A 16650-nucleotide genomic window follows, 5' to 3' on the forward strand; every position below is an offset into this window, starting at 1 on the left:
CTCACCTTCAGCCTTAGGGTCCATCCATGTTGTTATGTACTTCATGACTTTATTCTCTCTTACAGCTGCATTATATTTCATCGTATGTATATACCAGCACTTGTTTAGCCACTCATCTGTTGATGGACATTTGGGCTGTTTCCATCTCTTGGCAATTGTGAATAATGCTGCTATAAACATTTGTGTGCAAATGTCCATTTGTGTCCTTGTCCTCATGTCCTCTGAGTAGATACCTAGCAATTCTATTTCCGGACCATATGGCAATTCTATACTTAGCTTCCTGAGGAACCACCCAACTGCCTTCCACAGCGGTTGTATCATTTGATATTCCCACCAAAAGTGGATAAGTGTGCCTCTTTCTCCACATCCTCTCCAGCACTTGTTGTTTCCTGTTTGATTGATAATGGCCATTCTGGTGGATGTGAGATGATATCTCGTTGTGGTTTTGATTTGCATTTCCCTAATAGCCAGGCAAGTTGAGCATCTATCTCTTCATGTGCCTTTTGGCCATTTGTATTTCTTCTTCTAAGAAGTGTCTGTTCATGTCTTTTGCCCATTTTGTAATTGGGTTGACTGTCTTTTTGTTGTTGAGTTGAACAATCTCTTTAAATATTCTGGATACTAGACCTTTATCTGATATGTCATTTCCAAATATTGTCTCCCATGTGTAGGCTGTCTTTTTACTTTCTAGACAAAGTTCTTTGATGCATGAAAGTGTTTAATTTTGAGGAGTTCCCATTTCTTTCTTTCTTCAATGCTTGTGCCTTGGGTGTAAGATCTAGGAAAGCACCTGCTACTATAAGATTTATAAGATATTTCTCTATATTTTCTTCTAATAGTTTTATGGTCTTAGATTTAATGTTTAGGTCTTTGATCCATTTTGAGTTAATTGTTGTGTAGGGTGTGAGATATGGATCCTCTTTCATTCTTTTGCATTTGGATATCCAGTTCTCTAGGCACCATTTATTGAAGAGACTGTTCTGCCCCAGGTGAGTTGATTTGACTGCCTTATCAAAAATCAGTTGTCCATAGATGAGAGGGTCTACATCTCAACAATCTATTTTATTCCATTGGTCAGTATATCTATCTTTATGCCACCACCATGCTCTTTTGACCTCTGTAGCTTTGCAGTATGCCTTAAAGTCAGGTAGTATGAAACCTCTGACTTCATTTTTCTTTCTCAGGATACTTTTAGCTATTTGGGGCACCCTGCCCTTCCAGATAAATTTGGTTATTGGTATTTCTATTTCTGAAAAGTAAGTTGTTGGGATTTTAATTGGTAATGCATTGAATCTATAATTCAATTTAGTTAGAATTGACATCTTAACTATATTTAGTCTTCCAGTCCATGAACATGGTATGCCCTTCCATTTATTTAGGTTTTCTGTGATTTCTTTTTAGCAATTTCTTGTAGTTTTCTTCGTATAGGTCTTTTGTATCCTTAGTTAAATTTGTCCCTAAATATTTTATTCTTTTGGTTGAATTGTAAATGAAATTTTTTTCTTGATTTCCCCCTCAGATTGTTCATTACTAGTGTATAGAGACACTACAGATTTTTGAGTGTTGATCTTGTAACCTGCCACTTTGCTGTACTCATTTATTAGCTCTGGTAGTTTTGCTGTGGATTTTTGGGGATTTTTGACATTCAGTATCATCTGTAAACAGTGAGAATTTTACTCCTCCTTTCCAATTTTGATGCCTTGTATTTTTTTTCTTGTCTAATTGCTCTCATTAGAACTTCCAAAACAATGTTGAATAAAGTGGTGATAGTGGATATCTTTGTCTTATTCCTAATCTTAGGGGGAAAGTTTTCAGTTTTTCCCCGTTGAGGATGATATTAGCTATGGGTTTTTCATATATTCCCTTTATCATGTGGAGGAAGTTACCTTCTATTCCTATTCTTTGCAGTGTTTTCAAAAAGAAAGGATTTTGAATTTTATCAAATAACTTTTCTTCATCAATCAAGATGATCGTGTGGTTTTTCTGCTTTGATTTGATGATATGGTTTATTACATTAATTGATTTTCTTATGTTGAACCATCCTTGCATGCCTGGGATGGATCCATAATTCTTTTAATGTGCTACTGAATTCGATTTGGAAGAATTTTGTTGAGGATTTTTGCATCTATATTCATTAGAGATATTGGTCTGTAGTTTTCTTTTCTTGTAGTATCTTTGTCTGGCTTTGGTATGAAGGTGATGTTGGCTTCATAGAATGAGTTCAGTAGCCTTCCCTCTTCAATTTTTTTGTAGAGTTTGAGCAGAATTGGTACTAATTCTTTCTTGAATGTTTGGTAGAATTCACATGTGAAGCCATATGATTCTGGACTTTTTGGGGAGCTTGTTAATGACTAATTCAATTTGTTTACTTGTGATTGGTTTGTTGAGGCCGTCTGTTTCTTCTTGAGTCAATGTTGGTTGTTCATGCCTTTCTAGGAAGTTGTCTATTTCATCTACATTGCTAGTTTATTAGCATAAAGTTGTTCATAGTATCCTCTTATTACATCCTTTATTACTGTGGGGTCAGTGGTTATGTCTCTTCTTCCATTTCTGATTTTATTTATTTGTATCATCTCTCTTCTTCTTTTTGTCGACCTTGCTAAGGATTCATCAATCTTACTGATTTTCTCATAGAACCAACTTCTGGTTTTGTTGATTTTCTCATGTTCTCAATTTCATTTATTTCTGCTCTAATCTTCATTATTTCTTTCCTGTTGCTTGCTTTGGGGTAAGTTTGCTGTTCTTTCTCTAGTTCTTCTAAGTGGACAGTAAATTCCTCAATTTTTGCTATTGTTTCTTCTTTCATATAGGCATTTAGTGTAATAAATTTCCCTCTTAGCACTGCCTTTGCTGCATTCCATAAATTTTGATATGTTGTGTTTTCATTTTCATTTGCCTCGAGATGTTTACTGATTTCTCTTGTAATTTCTTCGTTGACCCACTGGTTGTTTAAGAGTGTGTTGTTGAGCCTCCATATGTTTGTGGATTTTATGGCCCTCGGCCCATTATTGATTTCCAACTTCATTCCTTTGATCTGAGAAAAGTTTTGTATGATTTCAAGCTTTTTAAATTCATTGAGACTTACTCTGTGACCCAGCATATGGTCTATCCTTGAGAATGATCCATGATCACTTGAGAAAAAGCTGTATCCTGCTGTTGTGGGATATAATGTTATAAATGTCTGTTAAGTCTAGCTCATTTACTGTATTATTCAAATTCTCTGTTTCTTTATTAATCCTCTGTCTAGATGTTCTGCCCATTGATGACAGCAGGGAATTGAAGTCTCCAACTATTATGTAGATGTGTCTATTTCTTTTTTCAGTGTTTGCCTCATGTATTTTGGAGCACTTTGGCTTGGTGCATAAATATTTATGATTGCTATGTCTTCCTGTTGAATTGTTCCTTTATTAATATATAGTGTCCTTTGTCTCTTTTAATTGTTTTACATTTGAAGTCTAGTTTGTTGGTATTAGTATAGCTACTCCTGCTCTTTTCTGATTGTTGTTTGCATGAAATATCTTTTCCCAACCTTTTACTTTGAACCTATGTTTCTCTTTGGGTCTAATAGGCATCTCCTGTAGACAGCATATAGATGGGTCCTGTTTTTTATTCCATTCTGCCAGTCTATGTCTTTTGATTGGGAAGTTTAATCCATTAGCATCTCGTGTTATTACTGTATGGGCAGTACTTTTTTCTACCATTTTGCCTTTTAGATTTTATATGTCATATCTAATTTTTCCTCTTTTTACCTTTACTGATAGTCTTCATTTGTGCACCCTTCTCCACACCTCTCTCTCCTGTCTTTCTCTAGTGCTCCCTTTAGTATTTATTGCAGAGCTGGTCTCTTGGTTACAAATTCTCTCAGTGATTTTTCACCTGAAAATATTTTAATTTCCCCCTGATTTTTGAAGGACAATTTTGCTGGGTACGAAATTCTTGGTGGCAGTTTTTCTCTTTTAGTATCTTAAATATATCATCCCACTGTCTTTCTCACCTCCATGGTTTCTGCTGAGAAATCTACACATAATCATATTGGGCTTCCCTTGTGTGTGATTGGTTGTTTTTCTCTTGGGGCTGTCAAGATTCTCTCTTTCTCTTTGACATCTGAAATTCTGATTAGTAAGTGTCTTGGAGTATGTCTGTTTGGATCTATTCTGTTTCAGGTACGTTGTCCTTCTTGGGTACGTAATTTTAAGTCTTTTATAAGAGTTGGGAAATTCTCAGTGATAATTTCCTCTATTAGTTTTTCTCCTCCTTTCCCCTCTGTTCTCCTTCGGGGACACCCACAACATGAATATTCATGTGCTTCATGTTGTCATTCAATTCCCTGAGTCCCTGCTCATATTTTTCCATTCTTTTCCCTATATTTTCTTTTGTTTGTTGGATTTCAGATAACCCATCTCCAGTTACTAATCCTGTCTTCTGCCTCTTGAAATCAAACATTGTAGGTTTCCATTTTTTTTCATCTCTTCTCCTGTGGCTTTCATTCCCATAAGTTCTGTGATTTGATTTTTCAGACTTTCTATTTCTTCTTTTTGTTTGTTGCTTGACTTCCTTATTATCATCCCTCAATTCATTGATGTGATTTTTGATGAGGTTTTCCATGTCTGTTCGAACATTCTGATTTAATTGTCTCAACTCCTGGGTCTCATTTGAATTGTTGGTTTGTTCCTTTGACTGAGCCATATCTTCAGTTTTCCTGGTATGATACATTATTTTTTGCTGTCTGTCTAGGCATTTAATTTCCTTAATTAGTTTATTCTGGAGATTGTTTTCACTTTTTATACCTAGGATTTTCTTGCTAGGTGACTTTGTTGTCTATTTGTTATTTGACATTCAGTTCAGGTTATTTTAGCTTAGGTTTTCTTTAACATATCAGAATTTTTCAGTTCTTGTTTTCTTGTTTCTTGCCCTGCCTGTATGGTGCCTTTTTTTCCCCCTTAGTATGTTCTACTTATGTATTATAGATACCAGTCAGATTTTCTCAGACCAAACTGGCCTCCTGTCAGGAGAAAGAGTCACCTGCATCAGTTTTCCTGGAGGGTGAGACCCAGCAGGTTGAAAAACTTTCCTATGAAGCCTATGGACTCTGTGCCTTTCCTGTCCTGCCCGGTACGTGGCGCTTGTCTACCTGCCGGTCCCACTAGCGTAAGGTGATGCGGTACCTTTAATTCAGCAGACTCTCCCTGCCGGGGGTGTGGTTGAGACAGAGTAGAGGTTGTAGGCTGGCTTTAATCACTTCAGTTTTCTAGACTCTGGGGGTTTGAATTCCTTGGGGGAGGGATTCCACCTGAGCTGGGCCACACCCCTCTCCTGGGGATGGCACAGCCTCAGACAAACTCAAACAAGCTTAATTCTGCCCATTCCTGGGGCAGTTGGAGCCTGAGAAGCCCGGCAGCTGTATCTAAACAGCAGTCAAGCTGTAGAAACACAGCCACAAAAAAGAAAAGAAAAAATCCTTTTCAGAGCAAGAGCCCTGTTCTTCTGGTTTGCCAATCAAGAGCTTAAGTTGGTATGTTGCTCTGTGTATCTCCAGGTCCTATGTGCCCCCTACTTTCCCTCAGGGCCCAGAACCTTTCAAGTATTTTGTGCTGTATGATTCAAAAAACCTCTGTTTTGTTTTTCTTTTTCCATCAACCCTGCCCACTCTGCACCGGGGCAAAACACAACAACCTCAGCTTTTACTCGAGGTTCAGCTGAGCTGGGGGCCTATTTTCAGTAGTCAGAATTTGTTAATTAATTCCGCAGTTGGAGTTTGGCTGCCCTCAGCCCCTGCTGCTGGTAAAGTCCCTTTCCTTTCCTCTCTGGGAAGCAACCTGTGGGGGAGGGGCACTGGCCACCGCAGCTTGGGGAACTCATGGGTGGGCTCACAGCTGGTCCAACTGGTCCAGACTGGGTTACACTGTGTGTCCGGTCACTGATGTGGCCCCAGCAGTTGTTCTGTACTGGTCCTGGCTATTTACTAGCTGCTCTGGAGGACAAACTAAATCCTGCTCCTCACTAAGCCGCCATCTTGGCTCCTCCCCTCCTGATAACCTATGTTCTTAGCTTTAACTCTCAAAGTTCACTCATTAATGTTATTTCATATTAGTGTCCATTTGTTTCTTGCTTATTTCACTTAGAATAATGTCTTCAAGGTTCATCCATGTTGTTACGTGCTTCGTGACTTTATTCTATCTTACAGCTGTATAATATTCCATCATATGTATATACCACAGCTTCTTTAGCCACTCATCCATTCGTGTACATTTGGGTTGTTTCCGTCTCTTGGAAGTTGTGAGTAATGCTGCTATAAACATTGGTGTCCAACTGTCCACTTGTATCCTGCCTTCAGTTCCTCTGGCAATTCTATACTTAGCTTCCTGAGAAACCACCAAACTGCTTTCCAGAGCAGTTGCACCATTCCACATTCCCACCCACAGTGAATAAATGTGCTTCTTTCTCCACATCCTCTCTAGTACTTTTTGTTTTTTGTTTTTTTTATAATGGGCATTCTGGTAGGTTTGAGGTGATACTTCCTTGTGGTTTTGATTTGCATTTCCCTAATAGCCAGTGAGTTGAGTGTCTTTTCATGTTTTTTTTTAATGTAGAAAAGCAATTTATTCCATTATAAGCATTTACACAGTCATGGAGAATAACAGGTCTGCTGGTGAAACAGGTCACCCAAAAAGGAGATTGTATCAAGCTAGTGGTTAAGGACTAACTCCTAAAAACAAATGTGAAAACCCTTTCCCAGGATTAATTTAAATTTTTTTAGTTAAACCTTAAGCCTGACATTTTCATTGAAAAAATGGATTTCAAGTTATTTTCATACGTAAAGGCTGCATGAGGCCTCTGCTTCATTGTTGAAGGTTATTCCAGATATGGATGACCTTATTCTGTGCTTCAAAGAAAAATAAAACCTCACAATCTCATTATGTGCTTGATATTTAGCAAAATGATGATCAATTAACTCTCCATAGATCCATAATGAAGTGACTATCAGGAATGAAATAAGCTAAATTGTATCCAGGAGATCAGCTCAAAATATGTGTGGCCACGGATGTCTATGCCATAAGAGCCTTAGGTTTTGTTAATGATGGTATAACCCTTTTGTTATCAAGTTCTTATCCAGAAACTTAATGTCTTTGGAGGTTTCTACTTTATGTAAGACTAGTCCTTAATATTTTTTCTAACTTTTTTTATTGTACAGTATTATGTGTATACAAACCAAGGAAATAAAAAAAGCAGTAATTTTCAAAGTACTCTTCAAAAAGTGGTTACAGGATAGATCCCAGAGTTTGTCATGGGCTATCATACAATCCTCTCATATTTTTTCTTCTAGCTGCTCCAGAATGTAGGAGGCTAGAGGGCTTAAGTACTTTTTTATTATCACAATCGAATTTTTTTCCTTCTTTTTTTGTGAACAATAACATATATACAAAAAAGGTATAAATTTCAAACATATCATCACAATTAGTTGTAGGACATATTTCAGTCTTTGACATGGCTTACAATTTCACATTTTTAGATTTTTTTACTTCTAACTGCTCTAGAATACTGGAGACTAAAATAGATATCAATTTAATGATTCAGCATTCAAATTCGTTTAAGTCCTATCTTCTATGTATAATTCCACCATCACCTTCGATCTTTCCATACCCCTCTTTAGGGTTGTTTGGGCTATGGCAATTCTAAATTTTTTATATTGGAAGGGTCTGTCACTAATATGGGGTACAGAGATGGAATTATCTGGTGTTCTGGAGAGGCTGGGCTAGGTTTCAGGACTTATCTGGACCGGGGACCTATGTGGAGGTTGTAGGTTTCTGGAAAGTTACTCTAGTGCCTGGAACCCTTGTGGAATCTTATATATTGCCCTAGGTGTTCTTTAGGGTTGGCTGGAATGATCCTGGTTAGGGGTGGGAGGTTATGACCAGTAGCAATGTCTTACTGAAGCTTGCATAACAGCAACCTCCAGAGTAGCCTCTCAACTCTATTTGAAATCTCTCTGCCTCTGATAATTTATTACAGTTCTTTTCCCCCTTTTGGTCAGGATGGAATTGTTGATCCCATGGTGCCAGGGCTGGATTCATCTCTGGGAGTCCTCTCCCACATCGTCAGGGAGACTTTCACCCCTGGATGTCATGTCCCACTAGGGGGGAGGGCAATGATTTCATTTGCGGAATTGGACTTAGAGAGACTGAGGCCACATCTGACAAGCAACAGAGGTCCTCCAAAAGTAAAGCTGAGGTATCCCTATAGTTAGTCTAAGCTTCTCTGCTACTTATATAAGCTTCACAAGAGTAAGCCTCATGATCGAGGGCATGGTCTCTTGATTTGGGTGTCCCTAAAGTTTGACACAGTATCAGAGGATTCCCTGATGGTAAAGTTTAATAGTTCCATATTTTTCTCCCTTCCTTCAGGGGACATTGCCAATACTTTTTGATTATCTGCTTAATATACTCCAGAATGTATCCAGACATTACAATAATCTATACAGGCTTAAAGGACCTCTTTCTTATTCTGTGTTTCCTGTACTTCAGTTGTTCAAATGAGCTATACAAATAGGTTGAATTAGATTATGCACTACAGAAATTTTCAGTTCCAGATTAAATAAGACTTTCTTCCATTGGTTCTAAAATATAGACACTGTCTTCCTTACCCCTGTGTTCAGAATTACTTTATCCCCAACCTGTTTGGCTTCGTTCTTATTTGTAATTATCAGATTATATATATAAAACAGCCTCTCAGAATCCAGAAATAATAATCATCACTCCGGACTTAAATGTATCTGCTCTAAAAGTTTACAGTCTAGGCCTCTGTTTTCTTATAAGCATTTTCTAAATGTGGCCATACCATTGTTGCTTTTTTGTTTCTGGCTTATTTTGTCTCACCAAATGTCTCACATGTTCATTCAAGTTGTTGCATGCCTCACGTTTTTGTTCTGTTTTGTAGCAGCGCATCCTTCGTTCATAAGTATGCGCCATCATTTGCCAATCTACTTCCCAGTCAGTGCATCCTTCAGCTATCTGCATTCATTGGGCATCATTTAGAGGGCCCAAAATCCACAGTCCATCAACATTCCCAATTTTAGATCATTTCATTTTTGCCCAATAAACACACCCTCACCAAATAGAAAATCTAAACCTCCTCTTAAGTGTTGTCCCTCCTGCATAATTTACCTCTGCTGTTGCTGTAGTAGTGATGATGGTTTCCTTTTGAACATAGCTTATAGCATGCAATAGAAGTTTTCACTCTATACCCTGGACTTAAACACCCTTTATACAAGAATCATATCTTTGAAGTAATTCTTACAAGAACTCATTCATATTTCTAGTGTGAGTCCATGGGACATGTAGGTCTATAAAACCCCTTTCAATCTTGTTCATCTTTAATGTGGTAATATTACTTTTAGACCCACTAGAGAATCACCTTTGCTCCTATCTATTCCCTTACCTTGGAGTTCAACCTCATTAGCTAACGGTTCATCCATCCCTAGCTTCTATGTACATCTAAGTCCCCTCTATTCTGTATTAATAAGCCTCTCATTATAACTTATCCTGGTCATAAATGTGAAATCTTACAGTATCTGTGCTTTTGTGTCTGTCTAATTTCGTTCAGTGTTATGTTCTCATTGTCACGTGCTTCAGGACGTCATTTTGTCCTACTGCTGCATAATAGTCCATCGTATGTATATACCACATTTTGTTGATCCACTTTTCTGTTGATGGGCATTTGGTTTGTTTCCATCTTTTGGAGATTGTGAATAATGCTGTTATGAACATTGGGTGCAGATGCCTGCTTGTGTCATTGCTTCCAGCTCTTCTGGGTTTATACCAAGTAGTGCTATAGCTGGGTCATAGGGCAACCGATATTTAGTTTCCTAAGGAACTGTCAAACAGTCTTCCGCAGTGGCTGCACCATTATACATTCTCACCAGCAGTGCATAAGTGTCCCAATTTCTCCACATCCTCTCCAACATTTATAGTTTCCTGTTTGTTTAATAGCAGCCATTCTTAAAAATGTGAGGTGGTATCTCATTGTAGTCTTGATCTGCATTTCCCTTATAGCCAGTGAAAATGAGCATCTCTTCATGTGCTTTTGAGTCGTCTGTATTTGCTTTTCAGAACAATGCCTATTCATATCTTTAGCCCATTTTATAATTGGATTATTTGTTCTTTTGTTGCTGAGTTGTATGATTCCTTTGTATACACAAGAAATCAAACCTTTGTCTGATTTTTGATTTCCAAATATTTTCTCCCATTGAGTTGGCTGCCTCTTCACTTGTTTGAGAAAGTCTTTTGAGGTTCAGAAGCATTTGATTTTGAGGAGTTCCCATTTATCTATTTTTTCTTTTGTTGCTTGTGCTTTGGGTGTAATGTTTAGGAAGCTACCTCCTATTATTAGGTCTTTAAGATGTTTCCCTACATTTTCTTCAAGAAACTTCATGGTGCTAGTTCTTATATTTAGGTGTTTGATCCTCTTTGATTTAATTTTTGTGTAGGGTGTAAGATAGGGGTCCTGTTTCATTCTCTTGGCTATTGATATCCAGTTCTTCCATGCCCAATTATTGAAAAGATTATTTCATTCCAGTTCAGAGGATTTGGGGGCCTTTTCAAAACTCGTTGACCATAGACTTGGTGGTCTATTTCTGCACTCTTGATTCTATTCCATTGGTCAATGTTTCTGTCTTTGTGCCAGTACCATGCTGTTTTGACCACTGTTGTTTTATAATAGGTTTTAAATTCAGGGAGTGTTAATCCTCCCACGTTGTTCTTTTTTTAGGATGCTTTTAGGTATTTGGGGTCTCTTTTCCATCTACATGAATTTGATAGTTAGCTTGTCCAAATCTTCACGGTATGTTATTGGAATTTTTATTGGTACTTTGTTGAATCTGTACATCAATTTGTGTAGAATTGATGTCTTAACTATATTCAGCCTTCCTATCTGTGAGCAGGAAATGTCTTTACCTCTATCTAGGTCTCCTTTGATTTCTTTTATCAATGTTATGTAGTTTTCTGTGTACAAGTCCTTTACATCCCTAGTTAAGTTCATTCCTAAGTATTAGATTCTTTTCGTTGCTATTTTGAATGGAATTTTTTCCTTAACTGACTCCTCAGTTAGATCATTGCTTGTGTATAGAAATGTTACTGATTTTTGCACATTAATTTTGTATCCTGCCATTTTGCTGAATTTGTTTATTGTCTGAAGTAACTTTGCTGTAGATTTCTCAGGATCTTCCAAGTATAGTATCATATCATCTGCAAATAATGAGAGTTTTACTTCTTCCTTTCCAATTTGGATGCCTTTTATTTCTTTGCCCTGCCTGATTGCTCTAGCTAGAACTTCTAACACAGTGTTGAATAATAGTGGTGACAGTGGGCATCCTTGTCTTGTACGTGATCTTAGGTGGAAAGCTTCCACTCTCTCTCTATTGAGTACAATGCTGGCTCTCAGTTTTTCATATATTCCCTTTATCATATTGAGGTAGTTAACTTTGATTCCTATATTTTGGAGTGTTTTTATTACAAAAGGATGCTGGATTTTGTCGAATGCTTTTTCAGCATCAATCGAGATAATCATGCGATTTTTCCCTTTTGGTTTGTTAATGTGCTGTATTATATTAATTGATTTTCTTGCATTCAACTATCCTTGCATTCCTGGTATAAACCTCACTTGGTCATGGTGTATTATTCTTTTAATGTGCTGTTGGATTAGATTTGCTAATGATTTATTGAGAATTTTTGCATCTATGTTCATTAGAGGGATTGGCCTGTAGTTTTCTTTTCTTATAGCATCTTTACCCAGTTTTGGTATTAAAATGATACTAGCTTTATAAAATGAGTTAGGTAAAGTTCCTTTTTCCTCAATTTTTTGGAAAAGTTTGAACAGGATTGGTGTTAATTCTTTCTGGAATGTTTGATAAAATTCTTCTGTGAAGCCATCTGACCCTGGGCTTTTCTTTGTAGGAAGGTTTTTGATGACTGATTGAATCTTTTTACTTGTGATTGGTTTGTTGAGATCTTCTATTTCTTCCTGAATCAGTGTACCTTTTTTTTTGCATCTCCAGAAATTTGTCCATTTCATCTAAGTTGTCCAGTTGATTGGCATATAGTTTGTTCATAGTATCCTCTTATGATTTCTTTTATTTCTTCAGGGTCTGTGGTAACACACCCCTTCTCATTTCTGATTTTGTTTATTTGCATCCTTGCTCTTTTTTTCTTTGTTAGTCTTGCTAGTGCCCCATGAATTATTTTTGTAGGTTTTTAAAAAAAATTAATTTTTTAGTTATGATACATAACCACATATAAACACAATCATTCTTATCATATGATAATTCAGTTCTTTGTTATATAATCAGTAACTCACACTATCATCACATAGTTGTATATTCATCATCATGATCATTTCTTAGAACATCTGCATCATCTGAAAAAGCAATAAAAAGAAAACAAAAAAAGTCATACATACCATACCCCTTACCTCTCCCCTTCACCTGTCACCAGCATTTCAATCTACTAAATTTATTTTAACATTTGTTCCCCCTGTTATTTATTTATTTTTAATCCACATGTTTTACTTGTCCATTGATAAGGTAGACAAAAGGAGCATCAGACACAAGGCTCTCACAACCACACAGTCACACTGCGACAGCCATATCATCGTACAGTTACCTTCAAGAAACATGGCCACTGGAGCACAACTCCACATTTTCAGGCAGTTCCCTCCAGTCTCTCCATTACACCTTAAGTAAAAAGGTGATATCTGTTTAATGCATAAGAATAACCTCTAGGATAACCTCTCCACTGTTTGGAATCCCATAGCCATTGACACTTTATTTTGTTTCATTTCGCTCTTCCTCCTTTTGGTTGAGAAGATTTTCTCAATCCCTTGATGCTGAGTTCCAGCTCATTCTCAGATTTCTTTCCCACGTTGCCAGGAAGGTCCATACCCCTGGAAGTTGTGTCCCATGTGGAGATGGGGAGGGCAGTGAATTTGCTTGCTGTGTTGGCTGAGAGAGAGAGAGGCCACATCTGAGCAACAAAAGAGGTTCTCTTGGGGGTGACTCTTAGGCCTAATTTTAAGTAGGTTTAGCCTATCCTTTGCAGGATTAAGTTACGTATCAACAAACCCCAAGATTGGAGGCTCGGCCTATTGATTTGTCTGTCCCCGCGGCCTGTGAGAATATCAGAAATTCTCCACTTGGGGAAGTTGAGTTTTCCCCCTTTGTCACCATTCCCCCCTAGGGGACTTTGCAAATACTTCCCTATTCACTGTTCAAATCGCTCTGGGATTTATCTGGGCATCACTCTGAACACACCTAAAAAATCTCATGCCCTACGCCAGGTTCCAAGTACTATGGTGTTCGATTAAGCTGTCCACATAAGTTATATTAGGAAATGTCCCATCAATTTTATTCATTTTCTCAAAGAACCAACTTTTGGGGTTTTTTGGTTCTTTCTATTGTTCTTTTGTTTTCCCATTCATCTATCTCTGCTTTAATCTTTGTTATTTCTCTTCTCCTATTTGCTTTGGGGTTAGTTTGCTGTTCTTTCTCAAGTTCCTCCAGGTTTGCTGTTAAGTTCTCAATTTTTGCTCTTTCTTGTTTTTTAACATGGCATTTAAGGCAATAAATTTCCCTATCAGCACAGCCTTTGCCACATCCCATAAGTTCTGATAAGCTGTATTCTCATTTTCATTCGTGTCCAGACAGCTACTAATTTCTCTAGCAATTTCTTCTTTGACCTACTGGTTGTTTAAAAGTGTATTATTTAATTTCCATATATTTGTGAATGTTCTTATTCTTTGGTGGTTATTGAGATCCAGCTTCATCCCAAATTGTGATCAGAGAAAATGTGTTGAATAATTTCAGTATTTTAAAATTTATTAAGACCTGTTTTGTGCCCCATCATATGATCTATCCTGGAGAATGTTCCATGAGCAGTAGAGAAGAATGTAGAACCTTGTACTTTGGGGTGCAGTGACCTAAACATATGTTAGGTCTAATTCATTTATTAAGTTATTTAACTTCTCTGTTTCCTTGGTGATCTTTTGTTTGGTTGTTGTATCTATAGAGGAGAGTGGTATATTGAAGTCTCCTACTATTATTATGGGAACATCTATCGCTCCCTTCAGTTTTTCCAATGTCCGTCTCATTTACTTTGGAGCTCCTTGATTGGGAGTATACACATTTATGATTGTTTTATCTTCTTGGTGAACTGACCCTTTAATTAGTATATATTAACCTTCTTTGTCTCATGATTTCTTTACTTTTAAAGTCTATTTTGTTCGAAGTTAGTATAGCTGCTCCTGCTTTCTTTTGGTTACAACTTGTGTGGAAAATCTTTTTCTGTCCTTTCACTTTCAATCTGTTTGTATCCTTGTGTCTAAGATGAGTCTCTTGTAAGCAGCATAAAGCTGGGTTGTGTTTCTTAATCCATTCTGCCAATCTGTATCTTTTAATTGGTAAGTTTAGTCCATTAACCTTCAAAGTTATTACTGAAAAGGCATTTCTTGATTCCACCATATTATCTTTTAAATTTTATTTGTCAGATCTATATATTCTTTTCCCTCTATCTGTTTTTATCCTTTAAGTACCCTTACTGGTACTCTTCTATTCTGTGCCCTCCTCCAGACCTCCCTCTCCTGTCTTTTTTTTCAGCCAGCAGAACTTCATTTAGTATTTCTTGTAGGGCCAGTCTCTTTTTGACAGATTCTTTCAGCACTTCTTTGTCTGTGAAAACTTTAATCTCTCCCTGAATTTTGTAGGACAGTTTGGCGAGGTACAGAATTCTTGGCTGGAAGTCTTTCTCTTTCAGGATCTTCAATATATCATGCCACTGCCTTCTCACCTCCAGGGTGCTAGTTGAGTAGTCTGAACTCAGTCTTATTTGATTTCCCTTGTATGTAGTAGATTGTTTTTCTCTTGCTGCATTCAGGATTTTTCTGCTTCTCTTCAACATTTGACAGACCAACATTTGGTATGTGCCTTGCAGAAGGTCTATTTTGATTTATTCTGTTTGGAGTTCTTTGGACTTCTTTGATTTGTATATTTATGTCCTTTATGAGGGTTGCGAAGTTGCCCCCATTATATTCTCAACTATGCTTCCTAGCCCTTTAGTCTTCTGGGAGACCAATTAAGTCAATTATTCTGTCCTCTATATCATTTATTCTTTCTTCTTTCTCTTCAAATCTTGTGCTGTGTGCCTCTAGTATGTTTTTTATTTCTCAACAGAGTCTTTAATCTGTGTGATTTCTGCTATTTTTCTATTTATTCTTTCAAATTCCTCTTTGTGCTCTTCTACTGTCTTCTTGATCTCCTTTATTATTTGCAATCCCACTTATTTTATTAAGTAGAATTGTATGAATATTTTTGATTAGTTGTTCCAACGTCTGTGTCTCCTCTGGTGTTTTAATTTGGTCATTAGGCAGGGCTATATCTGTCTGCATTGTGATATGCTTTATGAGCTTCTGCTGTCTTCGTGGCATGTAAATACCTTGATTGATTTACTTTGGGAATTGATTTCTTTCAGTAGTCTAAGGCCTTGTGTTTGTGGAATGGTTGTACAGCAGGAAGCAGGACACAGGTTGGTGCACTCAGCATGGTGATTTGTTTCAGGGCAGATATGGGCACAGGTTGGGGATGTTATGCTGATGGTTGTGAACGTGGGCACCCAGCAGCCAGGGAGGATGTGGCTGTGCTGGTGTACCAGTCTGGGGGTGCATAACCCTGGTGTGTGCTGGTCTAAGGCACAGTGCCCTTTGTGTGCATGCATAGAACTGTGGCAGCAGATCAGCGTTATGCCTTCGTGGATTGGGGGCAGATGTGGCCTGGCTGTGCAGGTCAGCACTTGCTCAGAGCTGGGATGTAAGGCTGAGTGCTCTGCACATGCACAGTTCTAGGCCTGCTGAAAAGTGAGGTTCACAGAGCTGAATGATGTGATTGGGAGTTCGTGAGCTTGTGTGGGCCTGGGAGTGAGTAAACGAATGCACTGAGCTCTGGGGTGGTGAGGTGAGGCTGTGGGACACTGTGGGCAGGGGGTGGGGATAGCCTAGGTATGGCGGTTAGTGCTCACAACCTTTATGCCCTGGCAGCAGCCTGGAGGGAACAGGGACAGGAAAGTAGTGCTTGGAAGGGGTGCAGGAGAGGTTGGTTTGGCTGCGCTTGGGGTGGGGGTGTGGGGCAGTTATGTGCACTGGTAGCAGGTGGGGCGGGGGTGCCTGGAGTGCGGGGAATGGGAGTGGGTGACGGGGTTCATGTGCGTGTGGTGTGAGGTGAGTCGCCAGTCACAGGGCTGCACTGGTGAGGGTAGTGTGTCTAAGGAATGTGGCTTGGCTTACTTCCTTGTCCTGTGTTCCTGTCCGTGAACTCCAGTGGGCTCCACTCCTTCACGCCAGGCTCCAGCTTTTTACCTCTGAGTTCCTCAACCTCTGCAACCAGGGTTGCCCCATGTGGTGCTGGAAACTCTCCCAGGTCAGCCACACTCCCGAATCACCAACTCAGTTGCCCTCCTGTCCCTTCTCTATCTTTTCTGTGGAGCCTACGATTAATTTAATTTTAAAAACAGATATCAGCGGGTATACAGATGGTTCAGTGGTAGAATGCTCACCTTTCATGTGGGACACCCAGGTTCAATTCCCAGACCATGAACCCCCCCCCAAAAATAAAAA

The 16650-nt window shown here is 38.4% G+C and overlaps 1 protein-coding gene across 1 annotated transcript in view; it reads left to right on the forward strand.

Moving 5' to 3' along the window:
- Window positions 1–16650, forward strand: part of STEEP1 (STING1 ER exit protein 1) — a 121084-nt gene that overhangs the window by 16641 nt on the left and 87793 nt on the right. The gene's annotated exons all lie outside the window — the stretch shown is intronic.

Source organism: Tamandua tetradactyla, chromosome X (genome assembly GCF_023851605.1).
Source record: "Tamandua tetradactyla isolate mTamTet1 chromosome X, mTamTet1.pri, whole genome shotgun sequence".
Classification (NCBI taxonomy): domain Eukaryota; kingdom Metazoa; phylum Chordata; class Mammalia; order Pilosa; family Myrmecophagidae; genus Tamandua; species Tamandua tetradactyla.